This window comes from Martes martes, assembly GCF_963455335.1.
Source record: "Martes martes genome assembly, chromosome: 11".
Taxonomy (NCBI): Eukaryota; Metazoa; Chordata; class Mammalia; order Carnivora; family Mustelidae; genus Martes; species Martes martes.
Genome location: NC_137899.1, coordinates 18,632,430 through 18,656,432, shown reverse-complemented (window position 1 = coordinate 18,656,432; position 24,003 = coordinate 18,632,430). Strand labels below are relative to the sequence as shown.

The following is a 24,003-nucleotide window of genomic DNA, read 5'->3' as shown; positions in this document are numbered from 1 at the left end:
AATCTATCAAGTTTGACCTTCAAATCTTCAAATATGGATTCCAAACCCACTTCCTTTTTTTTTTTTTTTTAAAGATTCCATTTATTTATGACAGAGAGAGTTAACAAGAGAGGGAAAACAAGCATGGGGGAGCTGGAGAGGAATAATCAGGCTTCCCGCTGATCAAAGAACCTGACATGGGACTTGATTCCAGGACACTGGGATCATGACCTGAGCCAAAGGCAGACACTTAATGAGTGAGCCACCCAGGTTCCCCCAAACCCACTTCTAAAGTAATAGAGGTCTTCTACTTAATTCCTGATTTTATAAAACATCTCAATCTCACATCTGAACCATTCCAGGATTTTGAGAAGGACAATGTTCAAAACTGTACCTCCCAAATATTCACAATACCTTGAATTTAGTAGCAAAGTGACAGTATTTCCAAAACTGTTTTTAGGAAACTCCCCCTCCCCACCCAGAAATGCTTTTGTATTAACTTTATTAAGTAACACACTTATCTGAATTTTGTTTTGCTTTGGAAAATGTTCACTGAAAGCACATTTTGTATTGGAATTTCATTTGACGTTTATATATGACTAAAAAGACATCATATTTTGACTTTCAGAGTCTCCCTTTAAAGTTAAATCTGCTCTAGAAAGCTGCTAATTGTTTTTTAAAACCCCACAGTATCTGTGATTTTACCTGCTGAATAAAATATATATGTAACTGTTGTAGTGTTAAAAGTTATTGCTTCATTAATGATATACTTTATAATGGCTAATTGAATTTAAATTAAAGAAAAAGAAGTTATGGTTCCAGAGTTTCTTGCAGTCCTAATGTCAAGACATATAACAAAACATAGTTTTAAAGGGCATGTCACTTGACATGGGTATGTTACTTGATTGTACATTTATTGTTAATGATTGAAATTATAAATGTTAGCACCCTTTAGATAAACTCCAAATGGATAAAAGACCTCAATGTGAAACAGGAATCCATCAGAATCCTAGAGGAGAACACAGGCAGTAACCTCTTCGATATCAGCCACAGCAACTTCTTTCAAGATATGTCTCCAAAGACAAAGGAAATAAAAGTGAAAATGAACTTTTGGGACTTCATCAAGATCAAAAGCTTCTGCACAGCAAAGGAAACAGTCAACAAAACAAAGAGGCAACCCACGGAATGGGAGAAGATATTTGCAAATGACAGTACAGACAAAAGGTTGATATCCAGGATCTATAAAGAACTTCTCAAACTCAACACACACAAAACAGATAATCATGTCAAAAAATGGGCAGAAGATATGAACAGACACTTTGCCAATGAAGACATACAAATGGCTATCAGGCACATGAAAATATGTTCATCATCACTAGCCATCAAGGATATTAAAATTAAAAACACATTGAGATACCCCTTACACCAGTTAGAATGGCCAAAATTAGCAAGACAGGAAACAACGTGTGTTGGAGAGGATGTGGAGAAAGGGGAACCCTCTTACACTGTTGGTGGGAATGCAAGTTGGTGCAGCCACTTTGGAGAACAGTGTGGAGATTCCTTAAGAAATTAAAAATAGAGCTTCCCTACGACCCTGCAAATGCACTACTGGGTATTTACCCCAAAGATACAGATGTAGTGAAAAGAAGGGCCATCTGTACCCCAATGTTCATAGCAGCAATGGCCATGGTTGCCAAACTGTGGAAAGAACCAAGATGCCCTTCAACAGATGAATGGATAAGGAAGACATGGTCCATATACACTATGGAGTATTATGCCTCCATCAGAAAGGATGAATACCCAACTTTTGTATCAACATGAGTGGGACTGGAAGAGATTATGCTAAGTGAAATAAGTCAAGCAGAGAGAGTCAATTATCATATGGTTTCACTTATTTGTGGAGCATAACAAATAACATGGAGGACATAGGGAGATGGAGAGGAGAAGGGAGTTGAGGGAAACTGGAAGGGGAGGTGAACCATGAGAGACTATGGACTCTGAAAAACAATCTGAGGGTTTTGAAGGGGCAGGGGGTGGGAAGTTGGGGCAGCCTGGTGGTGGGTATTGTGGAGGGCACGTATTGCGGAGGGCACGTATTGCATGGTGCATAAACAATGAATTCTGTTACACTGAAAAGAAATTAAATAAAAAAAATAAAAAAAAAATGATTTCCAAAGGAAATCCAAGTGCTTTTCTGATATTCTCTTTGAGATAATTTGGAGTTAGTTTACTAATTCAATGGGCAATGTCTTAAGAAAAGAGGAACTGGATTTCTCATTTGAGAAGAAAGGGGAAAATTCTTTTTAGGGGTGGTTCATAATACTCTCTCTCTTTCTTTTTCTTTAGGAAAAAAAAATATTGAGAATTTCTGCCTGTGTAGCAAAGCTCCTGATTTTTATACTAAATCAGTAAGCAAGGGATGAGATCTTATTCATGATATAAATAGAATTAGGTCGTGATATGCTTACTTTAAGTATACACCTTGGGGGTTCCTGGGTGGCTCATTGGTTAAGCATCTGCCTTCAGCTCAGGTCATGATCCTGAAGTCCCTGAATTGAGTACCAGATCAGGCTCCCTGGCTCAGCAGAGTGTCTGCTTCTCTCTCTCTCTCTTTCTGCCCACCCCCATCCCTGTGCTCTGTCTCTTTCTCTCTCTCTCTCTCAAATAAATAAAATTTTCTAAAAAAGAAGTTATCTTGCTTGTAGTGAAAAAAATATATAATATATAATAAATATTTAACACATATTATATATTTATATAAATTTATATATTTATAAATAAATAAATTTATAAATAATTATTTTATAAATTTTATGTATTTATTTTTATAGCAATATATGTATATAATGTTTATGTACAATATATGCACAACATATGTACAATACATATGTACAATATATGTATAAAATATAGATATATTAATTGATAATAATAAATAAGTAATAAGTAATAAATAATGAGTAATAAATAAATGATAATTAATAATACATATTAATTAATCAATAAAATATATATTGCTGTATAAATATATAGCAGTATATGTATAAAATATATTAATATATATTATGTATTAATTATTAAATATACATAAATAATTAAATTTTTATTAATTATTAAATATGTATTAATAATATATTTATATATTATATATTACCATATTTATTAATCATTAATACATAGTATATTAATTATTAAATATATATTAAATATATTAGTATATATAATATATTAAATATATATTAAATAATTAAATATATAAATATATATTTTATACATATACTGCTATATATTTTTATATATTTATATATAAATTATATTATAGTATATTTATATATTATATATTGTGTATATATACATATATATAAATTATATTATATTATATTTATATGTATTATTTATATTGTAATATAATATAATTTATATATGTATATATACATATACACACATAATATATACACACATATATAATTATATTATAATGTACATAATATACACACATATATACACATTATATATACACACATATAATTATATTATGTACATTATAATATAATTATATATGTATATACATATACATACATTATATATAAATATATAATATGTAAATATACTATAATATATATTTATATATAATAAAATATATGATTTTAATATATTAAATATAATATATATTGTAATAGTAAGACTGCATATTTTTCCAACCATATACTTTGTTTTTAATTTAGAATGCATGTTAGTTAAAGAAGATTAATTTTTCCATTTTATGTTATTACATAATTTTAGTATCTGGTCAACATATTAAGGAATCCAATTTACATCTTAGAAACTTTGTATTTTTTATAGGAACACTTCTGATTCATTATAGTCAAGAAATTGAAAATCAAATGATGAATAAAAACTTTCTAGAAAGTAACACACTGTTTTGCTTCCTGTCCTTTCCCTTTGTTAGATTCTTATTTTATTCTTTCCAGGACAAAATGAATCGTGTTTTTTTTTTTTAAGATTTTATTTATTTATTTGAGAGAGATAGTGAGAGAGGGTGAGAGAGAGCACGTAAGAGGGGGAAGGGTCAGAGGGAGAAGCAGACTCCTCCCTGAACAGGAAGCCCAATGAGGGAGTTTATAATGGGACTTCAGGATCATGACCTGAGCTGAAAGCAGTCACTCAAACAATTGAGCCACCCAGGCACCCCAGGATAAAATGAATCTTGAACTTCTACAATTTTCTCAATGGAATATTAACTGAGCATTAAAATAGTGACGTTGAATATGCATGGTTGTTATTGCCTATATTTTAGGTAATTAGATTACATGGTTTTTCCTTCAACATTCTTTTTTAAACATTACTATATTATAGGCAAAATCATTTTTATGATTCATGAAGTAAAAAGCATATTCCAAAGTACATAAACCTCTTCAACACATTTATATACATTAATTGGAATAATCACAAAGTACATTGGAGTTAAATAGTCTGAGTTATTTATATTTTATTAAGATGCAACAGTATGAATTCTATATAAATTTACCAAATGTCAGCTACATTTTCAAGTGCAAGTGTGATATTTCAAACCTACATATTGGTGTTGATTTAATTGTTCTTTATTTTTCTGTTATTTTTCTTTTATGCTATAAATAAAGCTAATTCATACTTGACTATGAATTTCAAATTTATGACATTTCTAACTTTATTTAAAATTCTAACTGTATTTAAAATGTTTAAACTTTTTTCTAATAAATATGAGCATGAAGGTCAAATTTGTTGGTGTCTGACCAGGTCTGCTGAAGGTCACCATCTGTGAATGACATTCAATATCGTGGTGCCCAATGTAATGACGCAGTGGGAGCATGAAATGTGCTTTTCTTAAGACCATTTCTTCCATTTTATAAAGTGGATGTGGAAGGCAATGCCCACTCTTTCACTTCACATTCCTCCTAAGGGACTTGTACTTTAAAGTCCTTTTCTCATTTTATGGTGGGAAAAACATAGCAAATGTGAAAAGTCAGTGTGCTTCATTTTGGCAGGTGTTATAAAGTATGTACTTCATCACAGTTTTCCCTACCTTTGAACCTAAAATTTGACCCTGTGTTTCTGGATAGATAACCATAGGTCCTTTTTCTTCTACTTCCTTCCGTGCTTTGGATCTTCTATTTTTAGTTCATGGCAGAACTCTACTTGTGTATTTTATTTTAAGTCTTCTCAAATAGATTTTGGAAAGAGGCAGTATAAATAAATGATAAATAGTTTGTGCACTAGAGCTTGTTTCTTTTTCTGCCCCAGAGCTTGACTGTTTGGCAAGGTCTGCCTCAAAGATGACATGAAAACCAGGAGATGTTTACAAATCCTGCTGAGATACAGACACAAAGCATGTGGAATCAAACACATTGAAATGCCAGAGCATAAGATGAAGCTTTCGTTCCCAATATTATCCCTCACAACACGGGAGTTGCCTTTTGTTTCAGCCTCTCATATTAAAAGAGGCTCTTCTAATGCTCTTCTTTGATCAAACAATACTGAAATATTCAATACTCAAAATTCAATTCTCAATTCAATTCAAAATTCAATACTCAATATTCAAATACTCAAAACAACCTGAAATAAACTCAATGTTGGCTTTAGAGGTAGAGCTGATAAAGACAGTAAAGAAGTTTAATATGGATTTGGTAAATATTACCTGGAGCAAAAATCTCTACATGTTATGCTTACATTGAAAAATATGGAATACCAGAGGGAATAAGAATGCATTTAAAAAAATTTTATAAGTGGGTAGTTTTCAATTCAAATAAACTATCCAGTGACATCATTATAAGGGAATCCCAAAACAGACACTCAGACCCTTAGACGATCCAGAAATTTGCTCCAAATTGGATGTTTTAGATGGATATGAAGTGCTAAACAAAACTCTTTTTAATGAAATTAGGGGTAAAAAAGGCAGTATTTCTCAACTGGTATTTGTATTGACATAGTTTTTAACTGTGTAGGTATTATTTAATTAAGATATTAAATTGACAAGTGATTATTTGACTTTTATCCATATTACTATAAATTTATATATTCAAGTTGCAAAACAGCCTTTCTTTTTCCTTTATGTCTGGATATTTTCACTAAAGCATGAGAGAGCATCTTATATTCAGGCTAACAATATTTGAGACAATGCTTTTTACATTCTCAACATTTTTAGAAGCAAGTGACAGTGAGTCTTAGAAATTGAAGTATTCCACAAATTAGACCATTGGTTCTGAACTGATCTGTAGACTAGATGGTAATAATTAATATATTTTTCTGTACTCCTGATTTTACAAAGATATCCAGGGGGTGGTCATTTGAATTCTGAAAAATTGATATTCTTTATCACTGACCATGTCCCAATTTTTATGATAGCTGTTTTCACATTTAATTTCATATACTCCTAGCACCATTCACTTGAGATCGTTATTACATTGATAATATAAACAGATGGGAATCCAAAATGTTAACAGTAACAACTGTCACTATAAAATTTTAATTTTTTCTTTTCTAATTTTTTCCAAAATGAACATATATAATTTTTATAATTTTAAGAAAGCAATAACAAGTGAATCAAAATTTATTTGCTAACGGATGATTATACACAGTCCATAATTTTTTTCTACACCAAACTCTCCTAAAACCATGAAGACTCTTTTTATGAGTTCTGGAGCTGAATTGGTTTAATTAGCTCACAATTTCATTAAACTAGACCATCTCTAGGCAATATTATAAGACTAACAATAGCAAAAATTTTGACTAGTGCCAGCCTCCCCACTAAGATGCTACAGTAATAAGAATAAGTGGGATTATTGATGTTCTATAGTCATTTACTCTGAGATTTTTTTTTTTGCACTGGTCTAAAAGATGGCACAAAAGCAATCATATAAATCTCAAGTTATTTGAGAAAGAATCACTATTCATTAAGAAAGGAGCCCTATTAATATTAGAGGTACTTACAAGTATTTCTTACATAAGTGACTACAAGAAAAGTGTGTTGAACCAATAACTCACACCAATGCTTTATAAACACAGTTCTCAAAATAATTTTAATTTCAAACCTGAATATATTTTAGTGTGTGTGTATTTTCTAAAAGTAGAATTAAAATCTGCTTGTTCCCTGGGGCTAATAATACATTATATGTTTATAAAAAATAAAAAAAAATTAAAAAATAAAATCTGCTTTCAAGAAGGGAAGTAAATAAATAATTTGCAAAGAGTTTTCTTTCCATATATAGGGACCAGTAACTGCAAAATTGCTGTCCCTACGCTGAGGTGATCCTACACTGTTTTTTCTAAAAAGCATCTATCAGTTTTTCATTCACAAGGTTTAAACAAAAGAAAGTTACTTACCTGGGGGTGTTACTATGAGCTTAGTTCCTTGTGCAAATCTCTTGACCCAAACTGTTATCACATTGGTTAGAGGTTCTACAAAAACATCAGCCTTTTCCTGAGCTTCATGGCAGGACCAGCAGGAAGAAACCTTGTACTGGCAATTTGATCTTCAGAGTTTCCTGGGGAATCCTTGAATATAGGCTTCATAGCATCTGGTATTTTATAAGTTTACCTGAGCTTAGTTGACCCAAGTGTCTGTTTTCCAAGAAGCCAATAATTACTGAAAAGGGCTGATAGAAAACAAAAACACTAAGAACAAAAGAAAAAAAAAAAGGGAGAGAGAGAGATTGGGATTAACTGGTCAACCAACTACATATCTACATTACCAGGAAAGTGTTCAGTGAATTAAGAGGTTGATATCCAGGTGTTCAATTGTGTGAAATTGCTCAGAGTGTGCATCAAAGGAAGAGCCTTTGTGTTCTCACAAACACCAGACCTACTCTGTTAGTAATTTGGGATTGTATTTCTAAAGAGGGAAATTCTTCAGTAACTTAAATTGCAAATATGCCAATAGAAATATATTTGAGAAATGTGAACAATGTTCTCCATTCTGTAATCAGCTACTTTAATGATGGAAAAATGATTTTTTACCACACAATCAAAATGAGAAAATAATTTGTGTAATGACATATTATCCCTGGAATGAAAGAATCAATTTGTAGAAATCTATCTTCTATGAAAAAATAGATACCATTTTAACCCCAAATTTGCAAACACAATCCATTTCTCTGAAATGGTGAAAGAAGCAGCCTCTTGGAAGCTATTCTGTGATCTTCAGAAATGCATGCGTAGCCCTACTTCTGTGGTTAACTAGCTTTGGACAAGACATTTGCCACCCCTGCTTTCCCACATCCCATTTGCTTTGTGGGCATTGGGCTATGAATGTTCAAAGGGTGCTTCCAATTCCCACAGCTTATGAGCCTGTGATTAAGAACAGGAAAGTGTCTACTGTGGTTGCTCAAGTGAGAAAGGTGTCGAGGGTTAGTAATAGAGAAGGTTTACTTACAGGTCCTTCTCACTCTCTGATATTGTGAGATTCCAGTAGGTACAATATCAGGGGGCTTCATGGGACATGAGGACCTTATTGACTCTCAGGTAGAAGACTGTTGTTTTTCTTATCTGTGATTAGCCAGAATTTGGCTAGTCTTACAAGTAATATTGGTTGAGCTTACCGGATTCATTTCAGGGGCTCTTCTTTAAGTTGGTACCAGGGGACAATGACCTTCTCAAGGGAAACCCTAGACTGCTTGCAATGTATATGAAAAGTTCTGACTGGTGTTCAGGTAAAGGAGAGTTGATTCTGAGAGATTCTCATTTTGGTGTCTCCATTTGAAATGCAAGGGAATAAGTTCAGAGGTACTGCACAAGTTGATAGTGGACATAAAAAACAGTGAAAAGACAAGAAGATGTATAGTCACCTACAAACCCAAGCCAAAGATATACGTACATCCATAGGTTTGGTGTTGCCAGTGACTAATTAGAATGGGCTCCAAGAGGGGGCATGAATCAGGACTGGGCAGGTAGTGGTGGAGGCAGCCCTTTTTCCTCAGAGGCAAGAATGGGGAAGGAAGGTTTGCTTTAGAACCAATGAAAGACCCTCTCAGTAAGATCTGTCTCAGTGTTATTTTATTATGTTCTTGGTATAAAGAACTATCAGATCCTGAAAGACCTCACCAAAACACCCATGTTATAATAATTCAATGTATATTCCCCTTGAGAACAACAACCTTGCACTTTTCCTTTAGCTTTTACTTCAGACACACCTATCCTTGAGGTCTTTTTCACTCAGATTGAAAGTGTGGAGAGCTCTAACTTAGCGTGCAAATTGGAAGAAAAGTCTTATTATATAATAACAAATAAGATACTAATCTCACAACCTTAAGCAGAAGTAAGTATATTTTATAGATCAATAGTTTATAGAAAGTTCACAAAGTTTGATGAATATTTAAAATTACTGTGGTTATTGCTTTAGATGCTATGACATTTCTATACTCTACTGTGAATAAAGAAAAATATTGGAGGAAAAATATCCTTTCATTTATTACCCTAGACTCTTTCCCTCTTCACAATTCTTAGCTTTTTAGAATTAAAGCAACACTTTACTGTTGTTTAGAGGGCAAAGTGAGATGTGATTTTTAAAGACTCCCTGAGATCCTGTGTTCGCTGAGATGGCTCATGAAGTAGCTCAGTTATAATGGGAAAGGACACTGTGATGTGTTGATCCTGTACTAGAACTGTCTGTATGCAACCTTCTTTAGTTCCCAGCAATCCAGTAGGTTAATACCTAAAACTGGGGACACAATATAACAAAGATTTAGCACCTTTCCTCAATCATGCTGCTGGTTAAGTGGCTGAGCAAGAATTTGAAATCCAGATCTGTAACACTCAAAAGTCTTGTATCTTCCATCATTCATTCCTTTGTTCATTTGTTCACTCATTCAAACTCAGCACACTATTTTGCACATTGATTTGTCCTCCTTCCCCAGAAACTTCTCATAGATGCAGAAGTATAAAAATTAAGACACTTGCAGAAGTTAGTGTAAGTCCCACAGAGGTAAGGATAGTTGATAAAGTGACCTGACTGAAAGAAACATCACAGGTTCGGTCCTTGGGCTCCTAGCTCAGACCTTGCTGAGGACACAGATTCAGGAGAAAATTCCTGTATAGGCATTAGTCAGGTCCCTCTGGAAGGTAGAAAGGAGCATGTATGTGATGGCAGGGGTGTGGAGTTGTGGGAGGGCTTTTGTCCAGTGGCAGTGGAGCATTTCCACACTTCAGTGGAGTGTATCTGAGCAGGTGTAGTATTCCAGCCCAGCGTCTGCCTCACTAACTTGGTATATCCTGAGGCGTGCTAGTAAACCCTCTTTCTTTTCCTGGCTTTGTAGCTTTCCTCACTAACACCTTGTTCCTGGACCACATTTCATTTGAGGAAATACACAGAATTCATTTAGAGGCTGGTATGGCTTCTGTCAGTACTAGTATGTGTATATATATACACACATTCTTCCTTTGGTGTTCTAAAAATTCTGTTTCTTTGTTCTCAGTAATGGATGGCATGAACTGTGTTATTAGAATGTCTGCATTTGCATCTGAGAGGAAAAAGCAACAATTCGTGAAATTTTGACATTTGCTAAAATAGTGCACATTTGTTCTCTATTAGTGAAAAGCTTAGGGTCTGATATTTAAATTTTCTTCCTGAAGAATTCAAGCTCACGGTGAAATTTGTCAGCTTAGTTTAAATGACCATATGAGCTTTCTTCTTCCCATAATGGCTGGCTTGATTGTCCATGCTTTCTATCTCCTTTCTTCACTGAGTGACATCTCCCATAGGTAGAGCCACTTACAGATCCACAGGGAGGTCACCAGGATGACCTGTAGTGGGAGTAGCATCCTGCCAGCTCTTGTCAGGAGAGGTGGTTGAATACTCAGCTGATCACAAAGCAAATCTGAGAGCTGGTTTACCAAGAGGAAGTGGTGCTCTGAACACACAGCTAAGACCCATAGACTGCAGAGAAAGGTAGCCACAGTATTTACACCAAATCATCCTGCAAAATAGGTCTACTAACTCCCTTTATTAGCAGATTTCTCTCATCACTGTGTGATGTGTTACCATCCAATGATATTAATGTAAAGAAGCCATTTTCTAGTTAATGGACTGTAGTCCCTAATTGGTTGAAACCAGTGGGAGAGGGAGAGAGAGAGATGGAGGAAGTTCTTACAGTTCTCTGCTTTTATGAGTTATGCTCATCCACTCCCTCCTTTCCTCTTTCCTCTCTCTCTAGTCCTTCCAATGCAGTTGGGGTAATTTCTAGTGGTCTGTACTCATGTAGACTAATTCTTTCCTTGCATTTCTTAAATCCACTGGTGAGCCTTTTTGGCATTCTTCATTTCCTTTATTGTGTTATTTATTTCTTGATTTTAATTTGGTTCTTTCCATCTCTCTACTGAAATTATCTGTCTAATCTTGAGTATTGTTTACCTTTTCTATTAGATTAGAGCCTTTAATACATTGACCATAGTTACTTTGAATTCCCTGATAGTTCAACATCTGTGTCATGTCTCAATCTGGTTGTGGTAATGGCTTTGAGTCCTCAGAGTATATTTTTCCTGACCTACTGTACATCTATGAAATTTTTGTTTGGAAGCTGGACTTGTGTGGTATAGTAGATAGTGAAGTAAATATATTTTGTGTTTGAAAGTGAACACACCTTTCCTGTTAGGCCTTTACTTTGGGGGTTTATGTTAATGGATCAGGAGTTAGACTGGAGTTGAAGTTTGTTGTTGCTAAGTTATCAGGGTTGAAATTTGTTTTGTTAGTGTTCAGACACTTAAAAATTCCCTAGTTCTACTTTGTCTTTTCTCCTTATTTGTCTTTGAGTCTACTGTTTGTTTTGCTCACCAGAGAGAATCCATCTTTTGAAGCTCTCTGAGCTCTGTTCCACTGTGACTTTTACCAAAGGTTTGCTGGCCTGTGGGAGAAAAGTCAGGGAGGGAGACATTCCTGATATTTTCATTAAGTCTCAATTTTAAGCAGATGCAGTGAAAATGGGTTCTGAGAACATGGTCTTCATAAGTATTCCTGCCTGTTTCCAGAAGTAGAAAATTTTAAATCCCTATTTCACTCACTCAGCCACAATAAGTACCCACCTACTTCAGGTTGGACTTTGATGCCCATCCTTCTGTAGATGAAAAGGTGTTACTTTTGGACATAGAGGGGATGTTTCTGGTGAACATTTTTGTGATCTCCTCCTTTGCCTTCCCTCAACAGCAGTGGGATTCCACCAGCACCTTCCCCTGCAGATGAAGTCACTTGTTTCTTACAGTGGTGATGGCATAGATCAGGTCTGGGTGGATTTAGCTCTAGCTGTTGTTCCCCTCCTGCAGCATCAAGGGGGAAGCATTTTTCTGGAATGTCCCTGATCTTCCCTCCAAGAATTTTATGGAGTTCCTGGAGAAGACACTTAAAAGGTGATGGGAAATACTTTATACATGGTCCCTCAGGGTTCACACTCTTCCACTAGTCTATACTCAGCTCTTTATATTTCTTTAGAAATTTCCACTTTAATCTTGTGACCAGGTGAATGTGTTTGACAACATCTGTCTGAGATGAACAAATGCTCACTTCCTGTTTCTCCCTGCAAGAGCCTGTCTCCAGTTTTTATTTAAGTACAATCTCAGTTCTCCAATGGATACACAGAATGACATTTCTGCTCCTCCTGCTTTTTTGGATGTTATTTTAAGATGAGAGCTGAGCTATTTCCAGCTCTCAACACCTCGGAACACATGTGGGTCCTTTTCCTAAATTTTGTTTGTTGTTTTTCTTTATTTTTTAAAAAAGATTTTACTGATTTATTTGAGAGAAAGAGTGAGGGAGTGAGAGAGAGGGAGAGAGAGCACAAGTGATGGTGGTGTTGGGGTAGTGCTGGAAGGGAGAGGCAGAGAGACAAGGAGACTCCCCACAGGGCAGGGAGCTCAAGCCTGGGACTTGAGAGTCAGGGACTCAAGCCTGACTCAATTCTAGGCCCTGAGATCATGACCTGAGCTAAAAGCAGACACCTAACCAAGTGAGCCACCCAGGTGCCCCTGTTTGTTTTTCTTTAGTGTAAACTATTGTTTATCTTAATGTTCTGCTATCAAAAGAAGAAGAGAAATAAATTTCAGTTGAGTTCTGCCCAAATTCCCATTATATCTCTTTATAATTTTTAACTGTAATTTTTAATACTCAGCTTTGACACTTCTCTCCGTATGGTGGATCTCAGTCTTTTCTCTGACAGGTATTTGGGTAATATATTTTTTTTAATCTGTGGCTTTTTTATTTTATTTGTCTTGATTTGATTTATATGATTCGCTTTTTATTTTCCATCCATTTTCAGTCATGAGAAGAACAGAAATGTTAATTTTGAGGAAGTGCAAGTTGTCAAACATTTCTTTTATGATTCTTACTTTTTGTGTTCTATATGAGAAACCTTTGGCTAACCCAAGGTCACAAATATTTTTGTGACATATTTTCACAATGTGTTCACAACAATATCTAGAAGTGTTATTATTTTAGTGTTTACATTTTGTCCTAGAATCTGTTTTTAGTTAGTTTGTGTATGTGATATTTGATATGGATTGTGGTTTATTATTTTTTTTACATGGATGAAAAGTTGTTTCATAACCAGTTGTAGAGAAGTCCATTCTTTGTCCAATGGATTTCCCTGGCATCTTTGTTAGAAATTAGTTAACCACTTATGTGTTGCCTTATTTTTGGATTCTCTGCCTCTTATCTATGTATCTATGTTTTCACCAATACCCCACTGTTTTGACTACTGTAGGTTCATAGTAAGTGCTTAAATTATTTTCAAAACTATTTTGCAATGCACTATTCTTCATCTTCCCATATAAATATTGCAATCAGTTTATTAATTTGTATGAGAAGTTCTCCTGGGATTTTAGTAGGGATTACATTGAACGTATTTATCAGAATTGAGTCTTCCAATCTGTGAACATGGTATATCTCTAAATTTATTTACTTCTTCTTCAACTTCTGTCAGTAAAGTTTTATTGATTTTAGCATACAAATCCTTCCCATTTTTGGTTAAATTTAACCTCTACATATTATAGAGGTTCTTTTGATATTGTTAGTGTGACTACTGTAAATGATAATATTTTTTAAATTTTACCTTCCAATTGTTAATTTACTAATTTACTAATAAAAATATTAAAAATAATATTTTTTAAATTGTTACCTTCCAATTTGCCAGAAAAATGTATTACAATGGATTTTACATCTCACATTCTATTTAGCAGTGTATACACCTCTGCTAGGTGTATGTGCCATCATTTATTCAACTAAACTCACTATATTTGGATATTTATATCATTTCCAACATTTTGCAGTTACCCAATGAATACTTTTGTGCATATATATATGTTTATAGTGTTGAAACTGTACCTTCAGAGTAAATTTCTAAAAGTGCTTTTGTTAGGTTAAAGTTAAATGCATGTGAAATTTTGTTAGATATTTCCAAATTCCCCCATGAAAGGGTTGTATTTTGCATCCTTCCAGCAATGTGTCAGAGTGTCTCCCACAGCTTCCCCAACAGAGTGTACTGCTTTTATTCAGTCTCATGAATGAGAAATGGTATCTCAATGTCATTTTAATTGATATTTACCTTATTAAAGGTGATGTTGAACATGAATATATTCAAGAACTATTTTTATATTTCTCTTCGTGAATTGGATTTTCATGTCTTTTGCCATTTTCCTTCCATTTTTAAAATGTATTTTTATTTTGAGGATAGTTGATCATTATGTGCTGTACAACTTGAAAGTATTTCCTTATGGATCGTTATTTGTCTTTTGATTTAACTTATGCTGCTTTTTGCCATGCAAGCTTTGTTTTCATTTTCAGAGTACAATTTATCAAAATATTTTCTTTTTGTATCTTGAATTTTAATTGTAGTTAAAAACTCATTTCTTTACTCTTTTTTTTTTGCATGGAAGGAGCTGCCAACATTTTTCAGTTCAGAGTCCAATAACTGTTTGGCCTTAAGTTCTCTCTTCTAATTCATCACCTCAGCCACTGTAGCACAAAAGCCATCACAGACAGTTAGGAAATGAATAAGCATGGTTGTATTCCAGGAATGTCAGCAGCAGGTGTTCTGTTAGAAAATCTGAGAGGAAAAGTTTTCTATTTTCACTTATTCTATTATTTAAAATTAAGAAGTAGATAAAATAATAAGTTTTGGTTTTGGTTTTGGTTTTTGTCATATTATGGTCAAATATGCCATAATAATCCATATAAGAAATGCAATGCCTCAATATAATGAACATTAGGCCTGCTCCAAGCATGTGGAAGAACTTTATATGTATTCTCAAAGTTACTTCTCTCAGCGGTTCCTCCAGGTAAATATGTTTATATTTTCCATTTCCAAATGAGGAAAATGAATCAAAGATATGGCAAGAAATTTATTCAGAGTGAGATAGTTAATATGGGGAGAGTGGATATGTAACAAAGGGTCATTGAGGAAACCCTGAAACAGAAGGAAAGATAAAATAAAAATAAATGTCACTCCATAGTATATCATTCTAGGGAGGTGATTAACAAATATCTTCTGTAGAGGGTGAAATGATCAATAGTTTAAGATTTGTGGGTCTCTCTTGCAAATATTGGGCTCTGCCATTGTAATGCAAGGGCAGCTTTCTACAATTTGTAAGCATACGGTCCAGGTTGTGTTTCAGTAAAACCTTATTTACTAAACTGGGGGTTTGCTGGACTTGGGCATAGTTTGTGGCCCTCCTATTCCATGGTAACCACTCTTGTCATTGTATTTAATCATATTTTCTAGTTACTTTTTTTTCTGGGGGTGTAAGCAGTAATACCATAGAATGGAAAATATAAATATATAACCATTTGAAATGTCATATAGACAGTTTTATTTTATTATTTTTGTATAGTTACATTTTAAATTATTATACAAACAATCTTTATTAAATGTAAAACCCCAAAAATATTGATGGCAGGGGTGCTGAAAATACGGACTCTACCTTTGGCCCTCCATCTTGATCAGATCCTCTCTTGAGGCTCCATGCTCTGGGTGCACACCTTAGTAATGCCTGCCATGGTCCGTGTGAGGGGAGAATTGGTTTGACCTTCAGTAAAGTTGTAAATTTTACTTATAATTCTTCAAAAAGCATGTTTTTAAGAGCTACATGGTATCCTCTCACTTCAAAGCCTCATAGATGAGGTACCCTATGCCCTACTGCTCACCCTGTAGTGTGTCATGGTTGTTGTGTGTTGAAAAGTAAGGGTGGTTCCATCTCCTGAGATTCACTGCCATGTGGCCATGTTAATCAAGGTCTGCACTGTTCTTTTCAGGATTAAATGAAATAATCTGTATTTAGCACTGATACTGTGAGAAGTGTATCAGTGCTTCTTTTTTTTTTTTAAGATTTTATTTATTTATTTCACAGAAAGAGACACAGTGAGAGAGGGAACACAAACAGGAGTGAGAGAGGGAGCAGCAGGCTCCCTCCTGAGCAGGGAGCCTGATGCAAGGCTCGATCCCAGGACCCTGGGATTATGACCTGAGCCAAAGGCAGATGCTTAATGATTGAGCCACCCAGGTGCCCCTTATTCCCTCTTTTCATTCACATCTTTCATTCACATCACAAGAAGTGGTCTTCTTACCTTTGCTTCTGTAGACTTATTAGGCGAAAGGTAAGGCAATGTTGAAACCATTCATTCAGTGTTCTCCTCCTGGGATCCACCACAAATAAGAGTCATAATGGACAGGGTCTAAGACATCAGATCATGTGTTTGCCTCTGAGAAGGGGATGACACTGCTGTGGGAGGACTTCATTCTGCTTCTATAGCACCTCTGTACTTGGTAGCACCACCTGATTCTTAGAAAGAGAAAAAGAATGACTATGTTGTCATGATCTCAGGAACCAAGTGTTAAATGCAGGCAGGGTAATTACGTGATCAGATATCCATGTTACCAAAGGTACAAACTTATGCGAAGTAAAGGTTTTTCCTCATCCTTTGAAAGTGGATTCTAAAGATGCGGGAGTGGAATTATTATATATTTTTTAGAAAAATATGGAACGCTTCATGAATTTGCATGACATCCCTGCACAGGGCCATGCTAATCTTCTCTGTATCATTCCAATTTTAGTATATGTGCTGCTGAAGCAAGAAAGGGAGTGGAATTTTTACACTGCATGTTTCCCTATTTCTTATAAACTCACAACCATCCAGTTACTAATCACAGAATTCAATTCTCAATAATGATTTTTTGTTTTATTGGTTTGTGAGGGACATTGCCTTTTTTTTTTCTTTAGAGATGTATGCAGGGTGTATTATCTTTCTTTTTAACCATATGGTCTTTATTCAAGATCCTTAGTTTTCTTTGTAGAACCCTGGAGAACAAAGTCAGAGGCATATCCACCATGCTGGAGACACCCCATGTGCTGGTTTTCTCCCAGAATTGATCCCTGAATGTGGAGTGAGGTTCTGCTTCTACCTCTAGAATACAGGGTTTAAACCTTGGTCTGTCCTATACCAACAAATAGCTGATTGTTTACTTCAGGAATTAATGGTCAGATACCTTCAGGATGGCCTCAGATACAAATAGAAGGCAATATTTACATTCAACAGATCATTGCACCTCTGAAGAACTGTAATAAATGAATAAAATCAGAAAGTAGTAATAACAGGAAATATTTATGTAAAATGTATACCTCTTCCTGGATTCATTCTGAACCATTCAAACACTCAAAATTTCTTTCTCGATGGTGAATTAACAGATAAATGGATTTTTCTCTGAACCACCAATCTTGTATTTTCAGAGTTCTCAGACAACAGAATTTCATGGGAAATAGCATCAAAATGTTTATGTTTGTACCAGCACTGCTGATATCACGTGGAGCTCACTGTATGAGCAGAATCTAAAATGTCTTCCTGCAGAGTTCAGGAAATATAGCAGAGAGAGAGGCTCAGGCTGGGCACCCAGCTGTGCAACCTCTGTGGTTGCCATATTGATAAGGATGTGGGTAGGTCAGACCTGAAGTTGGTTCTTGTGTAACTTTTCTTAGCAACTCTGATGCTGTGGATCCAATCCCAGCAGGCACAGTAGTACATGGCTTCATCTTCTTGCTCTAAGAAATTTACCTTCAAGGTTGAAGTAGAAGTAATAGCATCTTTAGTTGCTTCAAGTTTGTTTTTCTTCCCACCTAAAGAAACTGGAGTATAGCTTGACGAGACATATGTTAGATGTTCTATCTCCTGATGTGGTTTCTGCCGGTACCAGTGTATGACTTCTTTGGTAAAGTCCTTAGAGGACACTTTGCATAATATGTGGGCACTTTTATATCTTGCTCTGGAAATTGATATTTCAGTTTGCTCTAACTTCACCTGCCCGAGGCCAACTGCAAAGCAAAGAAGAGAAATTCCCATGAACAAATGATATGGAAAAAGGCAACAATAAAGAATTTCTTGAATCTCTCCTGTAGACTGAAGTGCCTGGGGGACAACTCACAGGCCCAGAGACAGGAGAAGATGACTGCTTCCAGAAGTGGCATCCCGTTGGCCTGGCTGGCTCCCCAGTGACAAGGTAAGAAGTGAGGTCCCTATTAGCAGGACTTGACATGTCAGTGGCAGGAGGGCGGGGCTCGTTTGGGTTTCTCAGAAGAAGTGGTGGCTTAGATATTCCCCTGAGGTTGTTCATGATCAGCCACAGATCAGAGCAGTCTGGGGCTTCCTGTGTCGCATCATTGCTGGGCAGATGGGGTGAGAGTATTCCCTATCTGCTAGGAAATTTCTAGTATGAATGTGTCTGTCTGGGGTAGGACAGGATGATTCTCACACCCATCAGCCATCCCCCTGGGATCCCATACTGTGGAAACATTGCTCAGGAACATGAGGATGTGCCTGCTGTGCTCAGCCCCTATGTCTGTCTGTCTCTGACTTGCTGTTGATCTGGGACTGGGATGGGAAATCTGACCTTAACTCTTCTGTAACACAGCACAACAGAACAACAGGCAGTGAACTATCTCACCAATGTTGTTGAATGTGAGTTGTGCATAAACATTTTTAAAGTTAACTGAGATGTCACCAGGCAGATTAGGACTCAGAGAAGTGCAATTTCATTTATCATCTGGGTGCCTCCAAGAAGGGACCAGGCTACAATTGCTGGGGATACATGGATCAGAGCAGTCTCTGGAAACCAGCTTCTACTTGCCCTGGGGCTTGCAACAGTCTTGTGAGCATGATGTCATAGGCAGGATCATTTACAAAGGAATGTTATGTCACATAAGTAAGGATGAGCTTTACAATTAATATTCTTCCGATGTCTGTTGTGGACTTGCAATGTGTCAGGCAGTGTTCTAAATGTTTTCTTACATCATTTTATTTATGGCTCTCTGCAGCCTCATGAGAGAGCTGCTGTGATTAATCTCCATTTCCCAAATGAGGATAGTGGCAAAGAGAAGTGACTGAGGCAAAAACACAGAGCTGGTACATAACAGAGCACACACAAGAAACATACTTCCTTAAAGACAATCTGAGAAAAATGAACTGTAAAAATGGCAACACAGGCACCTATCATTTACTTTTACTTTGATTTTTCCCTACATATGTATAATTTTTTAAAGATTTGTTCGTATACTTGTTTGAAAAAGAGAGAGAGAGGGAGAGGAAGAGAATGGATGAGGGAAGGGAGAGAAGGACAGGGAGAGAGACTCTCAAGCAGATTCCACTCTGAGCTCAGAACTAGACGCTGGGCTCAAGCCCAGAACCCTGAGATCAAGATCTGAGCCAAACTAAGAGTCCAAAGCTTAACTGACTAAGCCACCTAGGTGTACCACACATATTTTTAAATATAAATAAGAAAGCTTGCAATTTTAAATGCAAATATACATTTTTAATTAAGATGTGCACATTTGATTTTTATTCTCTTTATTTCGTCAACTTATTATTGTGAATAATACTGCAAGTCTTTAAGTAATCTATGAGAATATTTTTATTTTTATTTTTTTAATCTATGAGAATATTTTTAATTGCAAAAACAATTAAACACCCTCCTCTATCATTTAAGCCATTTAGTTAACATTGTGTTTTGAAAATTTATCAGGTCCTTAAAAAGTTATTGTGAATACTAGTAATGACCTGTGAAAATGGGCACCATCCTATATTACTTACCCCTTTGGATGGTGGCTGGGTTAATTTAATTTTTTCATGTCTGAGTTTCTATATGTTTGATTTTCATAAAAATATCTTTCAGAAAGTTAAATTACATCATGACACTGAAAATGATAATGAACATAAAGGGCATTCTTTGCCTGGCAATAATATATCCTTTTGATGTTTTCAAGTTGTATTTTTATTATTATTGAAAAATAAGAAAGGCTTTGTTAAATAATAATTTAATTCTAAAAATTCTTATAGTCCTTTTTCTGAAAATGTATGTAATTAGTAAAAGAATTAAGAAGAAAATAACCAATTCTGATTCAGCAAACATAGTAGTCAAAACAACTTCGCAATTCAATCACCATGATTGACCTGGAGGTCCTTTACTGTCTTGTCCATCCACCTATGAAGAGTATTTCTGTATGCCTCAGCGGGCTGAGAGTCAATTCTTAGTGAACTAGACAAGCTTGGAAATCCCCAAAGAGGAAAGTCATTGATATATTTTGATGAGAGGACTGTGCATAAAATGTTTGTTCTTTTAACTTCAACCTATACCTTTATAACACTTTGTGTTGGAAAAAGTTAAAAAAAAATTTGTCTTGTTAGATGACTAACCCATTATTAAAACCAAGTCATAAGTAGCATGCTGGGGAATCACCCTTTGCTATGGAATCACAGAAGCTTAATCGATTACAGGTGAAGAGAGTGGGGACCAGTGCTGGCTTCCCCTGATGGGCCACAGTGGCATGAAGATTATTTTGAGTTAAAATCGTCAAAACCCAGCAGATGCAGGAAAACTTCTGCCTTTCCCTGAATGGCAGAAATTTACCCTGGAAAGGTGTGCCTGTGGCAGTGAGACAGCGATTAACAGGGACTCACTCCACTTTACCTAAGGAATCACCTGCATAACTGGGCAATCTTGTTCTTCCAAACATTTCCTCTCACTCTCCTGCTCCTGGCCCCTTTTTGTTCTCAGATCTTGCCTCTTTCCTTAGCTCATATAAGCTTCCTATTGCCTCACTGTCTTTAGAATTTCCATGTCTGTGTGCACTCCCCATACATATTTCTATTGAATTTGATTTTCTTCTGTTAATCTGTCTCATATCAATTTGATTGTAAGTCCAGCTAGAAGGACAAAAGGGTACAGGAAGATCATTCCCCAATAAAAGGAAAGCATTTCTTCCAGAAGCCTTGTTGTTTCTCATCTTTAACAATAAGAAAACAGCAGCCAAAATGCAGGTGACTCAATATGACAGGACCATGAGCAGCTGAGGCAGGATTAGAACCCCCACCCCCTCCTCTCTACTATATGCACCTCTCATTGCATGGACCTGGCATTTCAAACTCAGTCACTATGTGCAGAATACCCACCACCTGTTAGGCATGGGGCCAGGCCCCTTTCAAATATTAACCTCAATTTTATAACCATGAAAATACAAAAATCTATGAGGTACACATGATTATTGTCAGACAAAAGAGAATGACAGGCTTTGGACATTCTTCACCAAGGACTGGTTTAAAAAAGTGAGTGAATTTGATAATCATTGAACCTGCTTTATTAGAAGAAATTAGGATCAGTTATATTGGTCCACTTTGGCTTTCCTCAAACTGTGTGTGTGTGTGTGTGTGTGTGTGTGTGTGTGTGTGCGTGTGTGTGTGTGAGTGTTCCTTCTCACCTGGACTGGGATGCAGTTTCTGGATCTCAAAATGTCACCTCAGAGGCAGAAGAGGAACCACTGTCTCCCCAGGTTAGGTTCCTATGAGAATCTAGGGACCTAGCTAGAAGGAAGACCATGGAATTCCTGATTTGAATGGAGTCGCTCTCGTGGTGGGTGCTAAGGTGGATCTCAGGTCTCTATCCTTTAGTGGGCCCAGCAGAAATCCAGAGCAGGTGATGGACAGGATGGGGAAAGAACATGGCTCCTCTCTCAAGCTGTCAGGCCAGTCTTCCCTCTAGGATAGTGTAAGCTCTGGGGAAAGGACATTCCAAAACCTGAAACAGCCAGCACCTCTTTGTTCCTGGTGATCCTAGTCCTAGGACACTAAGCACTATGTGCATCTGAACAATCCTGTTCCTCATGGACAAAGAGATGGAAACTAGTCAGGTTGAGCTGAGACAGCAACTCTAAGAGTCAATGACCCTCTAGAGTCCCTTGTGGCTTCCCTAGCACAGGTGGTGGTTTTGTGAGGCCACCATCAGCACAGGTGGTGCCTGGAGGGGATAAGTGGTGGATGAAGGAGGAACATGGAGGGCAGGAGGAGGGAGACAGCCAGCCAGACAAATGCTCAGTCACTTGGGCTCCCACCATCCTCCTGTGAGGAGCGAAAGGATTCCTAGTGCTGTGGGATACTGACCCCTGCCAGGTGGTTTTCATCACCTCTGAGCTTGGAGACCCCTGGACATGGACTAGGAAACCCCATGATGGACTGAGCTACATGGTTCATTACTGGGCTAGAATTCTTCTCTGCATGATGGCCTGAGTGGATACCCAGGGGCCAGCCCTGCCCTCTTGTTGGTGACATGGACGAGACTCAATGCAGAGACCCAGACCATTTCAAGACGTGATGTGATTATGCTCTGTCATACAACTGGCTTGGTTTACACTGCCTAAGGAAAAAAAAAGGCCTTAAAATTTATTTGTTTATTTATTTATTTATTTATTAGAGAGAGAGAGCGAGAGAGAGCGAGTGCACATGAGTGGGGTGGGGAGGGGCAGCAGGAGGGGGAGAAGCAGACTCCATTCTGAGCAGGGAGCCAGACATAAAGCTCAGTCCCTAGACTCCAAGATCACGACCCCAGTCAAAGGCAGATGCTTAACTCACTGAACCACACAGGCAGCCCTGCTTGAGAAGATAACCAGTCTTACCTCCTAGAAAAAGTTAACCATTATTATTTCCTCAAGGAACAGTGGAGGAAAATAAATGTGTAAATGGTTTTATTTTGAGTAATCTAATTTACAGAGCAGAAATCTATAAGAACAGAATTATTATTCCAGTGTAAATTTTAAAACACCCAAATCAGATCAAGATAATTCTCTTATGTGCCCTCAGTTCTATGAAAACCTGTCCTGGAGCAGCGCCAGAGAGGACTAATGGAAGTTGCTTCTGTATTTTTGTGTAGACATCAAATTGAACGTGGTTGTAAGCATATCAACTATTAATGTGACTGAGGTTTGAATGTTTATGTGATGCAGCCAAATTCTAGAACACAGGATCAGTGGAACAGTTTATAGCAGCCTTTGTTTCTTGGTCTGTAGCAGACTAGGCCGGGTGCTCCTCCAGCTTCTCCCAGTGTTACCTCCCCTGGCTCCCTGAGCCTCACTGATGGTCCCTCTCATCGTGTGCAAGTGTGCTGAGCTCCCACATCATGATTCCTCCTCTTTTCTGTGTTTTTTTAAATTCCTTTCTTCTCTGTGGGTAACTTTTTACTGAATAACCATTTTTTTTCTATCTTAATAATGCTTTGTACATTGATAAAAGACTATTCTTTATTATGCTTTAAAATTACCTTTCTCTACCAAAATCCATACTTTAGGCCATTTGTCTGACCTGACTGGGAATTTTGATTTGCTCTGTGCTTTGGTTTTGATGATGTCATAGTTTTCTGAAGGGAGGAAAGTACTCCCCAGGGAAAGACACTAAATACTGAGTCAAGGAATCATGTGAGTGAAAGGTAATTTTTTTAAAATTTATTTTCAGCGTAACAGTATTCATTGTTTTTTCACCACACCCAGTGCTCCATGCAATCTGTGCCCTCCCTAACACCCACCACCTGGTTCCCCCAACCTCCCACCCCCCACCCCTTCAAAACCCTCAGGTCGAAAGGTAATTTTTAAAACTAGTTGAAATCTGTGCTTATAGCACCGGTTCATAATTTATTAGCAAAACAGTTTTTGGTCAAGAGATTTCAAAATACTTCCTTTTGCTGATTTTTAGTCTCCTGAATCTGA

At 36.4% G+C, this 24,003-nt stretch overlaps 1 gene segment (V, D, J or C); it reads right to left on the bottom strand.

Annotated features, from left to right (window-relative positions):
- LOC308352361 (T-cell receptor gamma chain C region C10.5-like) overlaps positions 1–18,467 on the bottom strand; it is a 34,534-nt gene extending 16,067 nt beyond the window's left edge. Inside the window, exons 1-3 of the C gene segment in view lie at positions 18,405–18,467; positions 17,992–18,294; positions 7,339–7,389 (exon numbers count right to left, since the gene is read on the bottom strand).
- Positions 18,468–24,003: the final 5,536 nt, after the last annotated feature.